The following is a 10480-nucleotide window of genomic DNA, read 5'->3' on the forward strand; positions in this document are numbered from 1 at the left end:
ATCCTATTTAGTCTGTTAGCATTAACTACATTGAGAATTTTTTTCATCAACCTAGCTTTTTACGGTAGTCAAGTTATCGTGTTTACAGACATACAAACACACATACAAACATACACGCACAGACATACGGACAGAATTACTAGGCGTAGAACGCCAACATCTGTATTTATAAGTTTTGCCCGATTAAAATAATGTACCCAATTCTCGGTACAAGATGAAGTACTGAGGCATAAAACGATGAAAATTGTCCAAATTACATGTGATTTTTTGTGCATGATTACAATACTACTTCTATACTCTGTATACTATTACGTAGTTATAGAAAAAAACGTTATATCATCAAAGCTGTAGCCTAAAGCTAATACTGTATAAAAACGTTTTTGTTTATTGTGTTGTTAAAGGGCTAAATATTAAATTGAGAATCAAGTTTCTCCGACAGACCTAACAGACCTAAAAATAATGGCTTAAGCGTAGTTATCGTTTGTATTCTTGAATTATATAATTGATAATAGTGTTGGAACAAAATAAAAACAACAAATAATAAAATAATTAAGGCTAAAATTAAGGCTATGATAATAATGGATTGTAATGCAAGTGACAAAAATTAATACATCGGACACTCATCTTATTTTTAATTCGAGTCCCTGACTCATAACCCCAGTTCAATGTTCAAGATTCAATTTGTTTTATATATATATATATATATATATATATATATATATATATATATATATATATATATATATATATATATATATATATATATATATATATATATATATATATACTTTAACCAGTTTCCAATGCCACCAGTGGATTTTTCAAAGTGCTCGCTTCCTCCTCTTCCCCCTTTCAGAAATTACACGCTTAATTAATGCTCTATCCAGTTCATAAAATAAGATAGCCGGATTAAATGTCCTGTTAAGAAATCCAATTGGCAGATTTATTAAACGGCTCAATCGGTGACGCTCTGAAAAAGGGAAGGGAACAGCATAGCGAGGAAAGCGTTGGACAATAAACCCCGGGGAAAAAGAAATTTACGCCAATCAAAGCAACCATGGAAAAGGATAGTCGAAGGAAAATCGATAACTGCAGAGCTTACGATGGCTCAAGTGTAGATAGCTTTGGTGAAGAGGTGAAGCTTCTGTCTTTTACTCCTTTAGGACTTCAAAGTAATGTCAAAAAGTCATGACATAAAACTACTTGCTGTCTGTAAACAAACTCTGGACCGCTCAAGTCACTTAACGTCTCCTTGACTGTAAAAATGTAAGATCATCCCTTGACGTGACACAACCTAGAGTCTTACAACATGACGCGAACACATTTACAAACACACACAAACACACACACACACAAACACAGACACACACACAAACACACGGAAACAAGCGCAGAGACGCCTACTTACAGAACAAATATTTCAGTATGCATTTAACATTCTGCGTTATTCTTTAAGAACAATCGCATGAAAACTTCCGATACGAATCTATATTGTATGTTAATGGGTGCAAAAAGAAATCAAGGGAACACAATAATGATGATGCTATACTTTATTCAATTATTTTTGAATATGAAGATAATTCTTCTGAGAAGGTTGTTGGACAATCTTCAATAGTCCGCAGTGTTTTGTTGCTTTATTGTTTTCCCCAACTCGTTTTTTTCTGTAGTAAAACAAAATTTTTATTTACGCACAGTACATATTTCTCGAAACCTATATAATGCAAGATAACAATTTCAAAAGCTGTTAGTTTAAAAATAATAAATTTCATATAAGGCATTAATTTAATATATATATATATATATATATATATATATATATATATATATATATATATATATATATATATATATATATGTTAATATCAGAGGCGTAGCGAGGGGGGCGGGGAGGGTGGGACATATGACCCCGGGCGCCGACATTAGGGGGGGCACCAAATTGAAAGTTAGAGGGGAGGGGGTGCAAAAATGAAAAGTTCGAGGGGGGGGGGTGCCAAATCAAAAGTTTGAGGGGGGGGGGTGCAAATGAAAAGTTCAAGAGGGGGGGGGGGGTGCAAATTGAAAGTTTGAGGGGGGGGGGGGGGGTGCAAATGAAAAGTTCGATGGGGGGTGCAAATCGAAAGTTTGTCCCTGGGCGCCGGGAAGGGTCGCTACGCCTCTGGTTAATATCATAATAGATAATATCTGAGCCAATGTCGTTTACATTTTTAAACACAATAAACGGTAACAATGAGCCAGATAAAACTGCAGGCAATAACACTCACATTTTGCACAGTCAAGAAAGAGAAACTGATCAATCGGCACATTTAGGTCAACAAGAGCTCCAGTCGCGTAGGTGAGTATACAAATGAAACCGGCGAGGAAAGTATAGGAAAAACAATGAGCATCGTCACGACAATTGGTAACACACGTCTGAATGAGAATATAAAAACAAGAATTCAAACATTTAGCGTCACAAAAAAAAAAAACTTGAGTGATGCTAAACGTTGATGAAAAGAACTTCCAAAGTCCACTTGAGAATGAAGACAGCGGAGCTAGGTTATGCACATTAACATAAACATTAACATGCATTCAACGAACACGTTTTGAACTGAAAAAAATAGCGCTAGCATAAAAAAAAAATATAATTGGTGATTGATTTAAGATAAGTAAAATTAATGTATGAAGCCACAAATTGTATATAAAATTAATTTGACATTGAATGGTTAGATATTATATTGTTTCTTGTCCATGCACCGTTTTCTACTCTCATCCTTCCAAGTCACATTCATAAACAATAAGATTTATATGGAAATTTGAATTCATCGAACACATTAGTAGTACCTCCAGATCCGTTGCAGGGAGTCCTCTATAACCGGCATCGTTATATACAGTACACTGAGCTAAATTGGAAAAAAAAACAATGGTTATGTTTTCAACACGTAGTCAGCAAAATTAGACTTTATGTGATATATTATTTCGATTATTTGCACAATTTCCAATACTTTCTCTATAGCCTACTTCGTATACGAGAAAGTAAAATGAAGAAAGTTTAGAAAAATAAATATATGAACGGTGAATCTTGCACCAATATGCTAAGCAAGTCGGATGTCTTTATAAGCTTTTATTTAACTTGCTTCCGCTGTCTGCCATCATAGATCAAAACGGCCATGCGAAATTTCGGGCACTTCTAACTGACAGATTAGTTTAAAAGTTGGCAATATGGCATTAATTTTGACTTAATTGAATGCCTAATTAATTTATCATGAATAAGGTTAACATTTTCTGAAATTGGTAGGCAGTCTTGTACTATACTTTCTGCACTTTTATACATATATTATATATATATATATATATATTATATATATATATATATATATATATATATATATATATATATATATATATATATATATATATATATATATAAATATATATATATATATATATATATATATATATATATATATATATATATATATATATATGCGTTACTATTTAAATTACTATAAAGAAATGCTTCGGTCTCTTCATAAATATTTGTTAAGGTATCTAATAAATAATATATATATATAATATAGAGAACTGCGCTTTTAATTTTAAGAGTAGTTAATTATTAAATATTTAAATGAAATAATTTATTTTCTCCTTTTTAGTGCATTATTACATAGAAGCTTGTTATTAAAATGTTTTCTTCTCTGTTTTGTAGATTCCTTTAGGTTCCTTGCAATTAGAGTTTCTTCCAGAGTTCCCCCCCCCCCCCCCGAAGAAAGTCTACCCCCCCCCCAGCCCGAACAAAATGAAATTTATGTAGAAAATATATACTTTTAACCGTGTCCGCCACCCCCCCCCCCCCCGAAAAAAGTCTACCCCCCCAGCCCGAACGAAATGAAATTTATGTAGAAAATATATACTTTTAACCGTGTCCGCCACCCCCCCCCCCCCCCCCGAAGAAAGTCTACCCCCCCCCCCCCCCCAGCCCGAACGAAATGAAATTTATGTAGAAAATATATACTTTTAACCGTGTCCGCCACCCCCCCCCCCCCCCGAAGAAAGTCTACCCCCCCAGCCCGAACGAAATGAAATTTATGTAGAAAATATATACTTTTAACCGTGTCCGCCACCCCCCCCACCCCGGAGAAAGTCTACCGCCCCCACCTGAAAATTTCAAGTGCCCCCCCCCCCCCCCAAAGAAAAAAGACTGGAAGAAACACTGCTTGCAATGTTGTCCACAAAGATTTACAATGTAGCATATACCCATATAACATATGCATAGTCAGTTTACAGACCTCAGCAAGTTTTGAACAACAACGTTGTGTTTCAAGGCAAAATAAAACGTTATTAATATCGTAAACATTGATTGGAATCTTAGCCTGTCTTTTCGGGAAATTTCTATTGTGTGTTGTATTGTTACGGAAAGTTATATTTTGTAACAGCACAAAGCGTTGTGTCATGTTACATTTTGTCACATCACACTTTATTACTTCACAATCGTGGCATCAAGTTTCTATTTGTTTGTGTATGTTGTTACATTATATTTAGCAAAAATAAAAAGCAATGAACACGCCAAAAAACTTACTAGTTTCATTGTAGCATGTTAAAGAGGAAACCGATGTTTCACTTATACTAACATTTACAACATCACGGTAAGAGCCTCGTTGAACATTCACCATTGAAAAACTTGAAAGAATAGCATCGTTCAGCCCTACAAGTTGCGTAGCATTCCTGGGGCAATGTAAAGTGAACTAACATTAATTGAGTTAATTTTTTTTTCCAGACACACACAACAGTTTACACACACACACACACACACACACACACACACACACACACACACACACACACACACATATATATATATATATATATATATATATATATATATAAATATATATATATATATATATATATATTTATACCTAAACATGTATGATATTAAATCACCATACCTATTTTAAGATAAAGTATAGGTGTATTAATATTTAGATATTTAAAGTTAGCTAGCATTTACGTAAAATGGGTATCGTAAATGTTATTTTTATAGCAACAGAAAATGTAGAGAAAGCAAGTGCTGTATAATTTTTAAATAATCATCCACTCTACTGATAAACTCGCTTATAGGATATACTCTCGACTATTTGTACATAAAAAAAAAATCGTATTTGATTTACAGGATTTTAGATAAGAAGTGTGCTTGTATGGGAGCTTCAACAACGTCAATGAACAATTAAATATGTTTAACACATTGCAAGGCCCATTGCTCAATCCATTGGACAAATAGAAAAATAGACCTAATAAAAATTTGCGGTACTCGAAGAAGACAGCAAGAAGATTGAATACACCTGGTGGCAGTTGGATTGACAGACATGCCGAATACATTGGCGACGGTTGGAAAAACTGGCCCAGAAAATATATATCGGAAAAGCTCTTGTCCACGGTTTTTTACCCAGTAGGGTTGATAAGCGAATCTAGCTTAACCAACTGGTCTCGATGATAACACATCTGATTACGTATCTCAGAGATTCTTTCAGGCATCTGTTCTCCGCTTCCCCCCAAAAAAAAATTCTACCACCCCCTCACCACTTTTAACTTTGTCCGCCTTCCAGTAAATTTTAGTCCGACCCCTCCCCCCACCCCTACAAATATTTTAATTGCCCCCCTCCCATACCGGGAGAAAAAAGTCTGGAACAAAACACTTATCTCAGACAGTGCCAGATTATAATGTAAATGTGGATTTTGACAAATATTGAAGTGTTTATGTAAGTATGTATTTATATTACCTGGGCTGATGTAGACGGTCGCGTTTCCGTTATAGCACTTGACAAAGGAACACAGAGTGCTAAAATAAATTAACATTAATTGTATCTAAAATATAAAAAGGATAATAATAGTATGAAACATTTGTCTCGTGCAAAGCATTTTGTTTTGTTAAATGTAACTATAAATACATGTGAAATCCAGGTAGTTACAAAGAGGTGACAGAATGAAAAAACATTCACATTTTCTTGATCAAACGTTTTGGTATTGTTTGATCCAAGGATTGGACAACGTTGCGCATTTTCGACATTGTTATTTGTAAAGGTCATGGTTGCTGAACCGAAAACTCCCAAGTTCCAACCGTTGGCATATAGCTGGGACAGCAACCCATTGTGTATAGAAAACTTCATAGTTAAACAACTGCTGTTTTGTGGATTTTCTTCGATTGGAAGCTAATACATAATGAAAAGCTGTGTAAAATCGGAGTCAACTGCCTATAGAACGCTTAAAAAGTTGATACGAAATCCTTCATCGATTGAAGAAAGTATCTTCTAACATAATAAAGAAGGAAAAAGTAGAGTTGATATAATATGTATTTTGTTTTAAAAATGTAAAAATGTATCCGAGAATAATACTATTCATTAAAAACGGTTAACTCTAAAGTCTAAAGGCAATAAACGTTGTATTGTTTTCTACTAATGACCTACCATCACACTTTGTTGGGTCTGTGGTATTTACGGCAAATCCAGGTCTACATGAACAAGTGAAGCTTCCGTCAGTGTTGGTGCAAATCTGTTGACATGGGCTTGGCTGAGCGCTGCATTCATCGATGTCTGAAAGTTAAGTTTGCAGAAAAAAAATACATCATTCAGAAGACGTAGTCATGTATTTTGGATCAAGTAAACAATATTTTTTTTCCTAAATTTTGAAATAAAATAATTTTGTGCTTTTTTTAAAAACAAAAGACCTAAGAACATACTGTTTTAGTGTCTGAACTAATATGTATTGTGTTCACAAGAAATCATTTAATTACGAGATTGGGCTATATCTATCTATATATATAATTCTCTTCTTCGAGCCGTTAGAAAACAAGCTGCAAACGCTCTCCCTACCTCCCCACCCCTACATGGTTTTAGTGAGCTGTGTTCACTCTAAATGTTTACAAGCAGAGCCAACGATTTTAAACGTAGGGGGGGGGGGGGGGGAGGAGGGGGGGGGGAGGGAAGGAAGGGGGGGGGTTATGGTCCTTAACGAGCTACTAATAGTGTTTTAAAGAAATATTTTCAGTGTCAGCGTTGGTACTGTCGAATTCAAAAATTATGAATTATTGAAAATTAGAAACAACTAAATAGCGGCGTATGTTATGCCGCGGGCCGGCTCGTACTATATAATGGGATGTAACATTAATCCAACACATTTGGTGTATCTTTTCACATGGTAGAGTTTGTATTATTTACAAATTCGCAGTGTTATAACGAGTTCTATACTAATTATAAATGTTAGTAAACTTAAGAGACAAGCAATGATGTACTTTTCTCTATAGCTCTCTTAACGTCACACGGTGTGGGGTCTGTGCTACTTATAACGTATCCAGCATTACATGAACAGGTGTAGCTTCCAAAGGTGTTGGTACAAACCTGTTCACATGGCTGAGCATTGCATTCATTGATGTCTGAAATGTGTTTTTTACGCAATAGAAAACAGTGCTCTTTATCAAATGATAAATGCAGCTCCTTATAGTCTTAGCTGACCTATCCCTATTTTCGTTTAGTGCTATTCGAGCTAGCATTAAAATTCTAAAACCTTAAGTTTGGTATGACTGCATTAAAAACTATCGCCACGATTCAGTATCACACAATAACATAAATTAATTTTTTCTTCTTCTTCTTTAATCTAGTGTTGGTAGTGATTCCCTCAAACGCAATTCAGTATGACGTATCAATTTGCTCTGCGCCGCATTAACCGTTGACTATGATTTTGAAAGCTGTTTTTTTCATTTTCTACGATTGTCTTTGTCCAAACAAGATATAACTAGTAGGCTACAGCTGTTTCTCTTTGCAAAATTCGCAAAAGTTTTTTGCGCATTTTTCCGTTGCGCATCTTTCTATGAAGCGTTTCAATGACCTAAGCATATGCAATGATATTATGGCCAGCGTGACTGCCTGCAGCCTTTACTTTCCCTAACGTGAGTCAAGTTCCCATCAGAGTTGAGTGGACTCAGTAACATCGTATAAGCACGTGCCCGATCGATTAACTAACCAATTAAAATGTACCTACATTCTTACCTAGACATTGAGCAGGGTTTGTGGGACTGACGACATACCCTGGCCTGCATGAGCACACATTGCGTCCTCTCACCATCCTCGTAATTTGTTGGCAAGGACACTTGGCTGAAGTAGAATTAGGTGTAAATGTATAAGTGTATGTACTGTGGCGTTAGACTAATTCATAAAAGCACCTTCTCTGAAGAAAGTGTGTTCAAATGACTTCTTGCCAAAATTGTTGTAAGTCTGGAATACCTATTATATAACGTTTTATAGCCCAGTAGCTGAAAAAAAACCGTCCAGAAAAATTCTTTTTCCAAAATAAAAAAAAAATCATTCAGCTACAGTAAAATCACGCTAACCATTTTTAACCTAAATTGGAATATTACGAATATCATAAAGTTAGGAAGGAAGAGAGTGGCCTAGAAGTAGCGAGCTATTCTACTAAATCCGTGTTCGAGTCAGCAGACATTTTTAATACCGCTAGTAAATAACGTTAAATTAGTAATGTTTTTTCAGCTTTATTTATAATTTCAGATTTGTTTTTCTACGTGAGTTAATGAATATAATGTACTCACCGTGTGCGTATGCAACACAGAAGAGCAGTGCAACAGCGAGGTTTATTTTTGTATTAGCAACCTTCATCTTGTTACAATGAATAATGTGATATAAATATATCTGAGAATGAATGAATAATAAGTGATAATAAACGTAATAAACATAGTGCAGGTGAAATAATATTGACAAATGTATTAAATACTTTTACTAGAATTTAAGAAGTAAGCCACGTTTTTCTTTTTAGTTTTTACTAATTTATTATTATATATCAAAAGAAAATCATTTATTTTCTCCTTCATAGTATATTTAATTCACAAAAGCATTAATATGGATTTTAAAAATAATTAAATAAATTTAAAAAACAAATGGCAAATAGACAGACAGACAAAAGAACGAAGAAGCAAGTTAAAAAAAACAACTTGTAAATAAAAAGGACGCAGACAGTGTTTATTTTTTTTTAAGGTGAAATTTAGTGTGTTTTGTTGCGAATTTATATAGCTGGAAGATAAATGACATGGTTCAGTATATTTTTTAATATCAATTATAATTATATTTTTCTAAATTCGTTCGAGGGCGCATTGATGGGAGGAATGGAGGTTTAAAGAATAAGTGGCCGAATGGTGTTATTGTTTCCTGTTTTCAAGTCAAATGAGTAGTATCCAAACTTTTTCAACAGTTAAAAATTCTTCAGTAACATAACAGTATTTTAATTAGAACTATTGCTATTACCGTTTTCCTTTAAACCCTCATAATGATGATGTAAACCGCTGCACTTTTTAAGTGCATTTTAATAACTATAGGACGATTGAATGACGTTCGTATTAATTTTCCAATACTTTTGTAAGTTCAAAATATGAAAGTAAAATGTGTTTAAAATGGTAACATAAGACACTACATTAGGAAATAAACGACACAAACCTTTTGAAATGTCGGCAATAGTACCGCTCCAATTCGACTTAATTCACAGCCTATCAGTTAACTTAAACCAATCTTGATTAAATTAAAAAAAAAAACTAAACTTTCAAATTATTACATTCGATTCTTCAATATTTTTAAAATTCGAATAAGTAGTTTTAATGCTAGCTCATTATTTAATTTTCATTATCTCATTCACTTCTTTGAACATAAAATATGAATTTGATAAAAATTATATTTATCTATATATATAATTCTCTTCTTCGAGCCGTTAGAAAACAAGCTGCAAACGCTCTCCCTACCTCCCCACCCCTACATGGTTTTAGTGAGCTGTGTTCACTCTAAATGTTTACAAGCAGAGCCAACGATTTTAAACGTAGGGGGGGGGGAGGGGGGGGGAAGGAAGGGGGGGGGGGGTTATGGTCCTTAACGAGCTACTTATAGTGTTTTAAAGAAATATTTTCACGAATTCACAAATTATGAATTATTGAAAATTAGAAACAACTAAATAGCGGCGTATGTTATGCCGCGGGCCGGCTCGTATTTTATAATAAGAGTCAATCAACGAGCAAAAGTCTAAAGGGAAATAAACTCACCACAGCCAATCAGCAGACTAGTTACAAACAGCAAGGTTCATCGAAAAGTGAAGCATCTTTGCTGATGTATACAATATATATTGACTCCTTATCCAATCCAATCACTTGATGAAAACAAATTAGCTGGCAATAAACTTACATAGGTGACGCCACTTGTTAAAATATATTTTTAAATAAAAAGAGCATTGCGCATTTATATTGCACAACTTAAAAAAAAAACAGGGAGTGATCTTCCCTAAGCTTTCCTGAATATTCTAATATAACACTACGGGGGATGGCAACTCGGGACATAGACAATATTTTAAATCCATTTTTATTAATTAAACTTTTTAAAATAGCATAGAATCTCGTACAAAAAAGAATTGCATACAAAGTCAACGTCAAATAATATGTGTATAATAGTGCGGAATATTA

The 10480-nt window shown here is 34.2% G+C and overlaps 2 long non-coding RNA genes across 2 annotated transcripts; both read right to left on the reverse strand.

The window, feature by feature from the left end:
* Positions 1-1535: 1535 nt before the first annotated feature.
* LOC131948820 (uncharacterized) lies at positions 1536-6562 on the reverse strand. Its single transcript, XR_009388080.1, has 6 exons — positions 6441-6562; positions 5757-5815; positions 4556-4701; positions 2821-2879; positions 2262-2409; positions 1536-1661 (listed from the first exon to the last, which is right to left on the reverse strand). It is a non-coding gene; the product is annotated as an uncharacterized LOC131948820 (long non-coding RNA).
* A 1462-nt stretch (positions 6563-8024) lies between these two features.
* On the reverse strand, positions 8025-10106 carry LOC131948879 (uncharacterized). The gene is made up of 3 exons (XR_009388088.1): positions 10067-10106; positions 8576-8675; positions 8025-8123 (listed from the first exon to the last, which is right to left on the reverse strand). It is a non-coding gene; the product is annotated as an uncharacterized LOC131948879 (long non-coding RNA).
* Positions 10107-10480: the final 374 nt, after the last annotated feature.

Source organism: Physella acuta, unplaced genomic scaffold, assembly GCF_028476545.2.
Source record: "Physella acuta isolate Inbredline_101_S28 unplaced genomic scaffold, ASM2847654v3 ptg000007l, whole genome shotgun sequence".
NCBI lineage: Eukaryota > Metazoa > Mollusca > Gastropoda > Physidae > Physella > Physella acuta.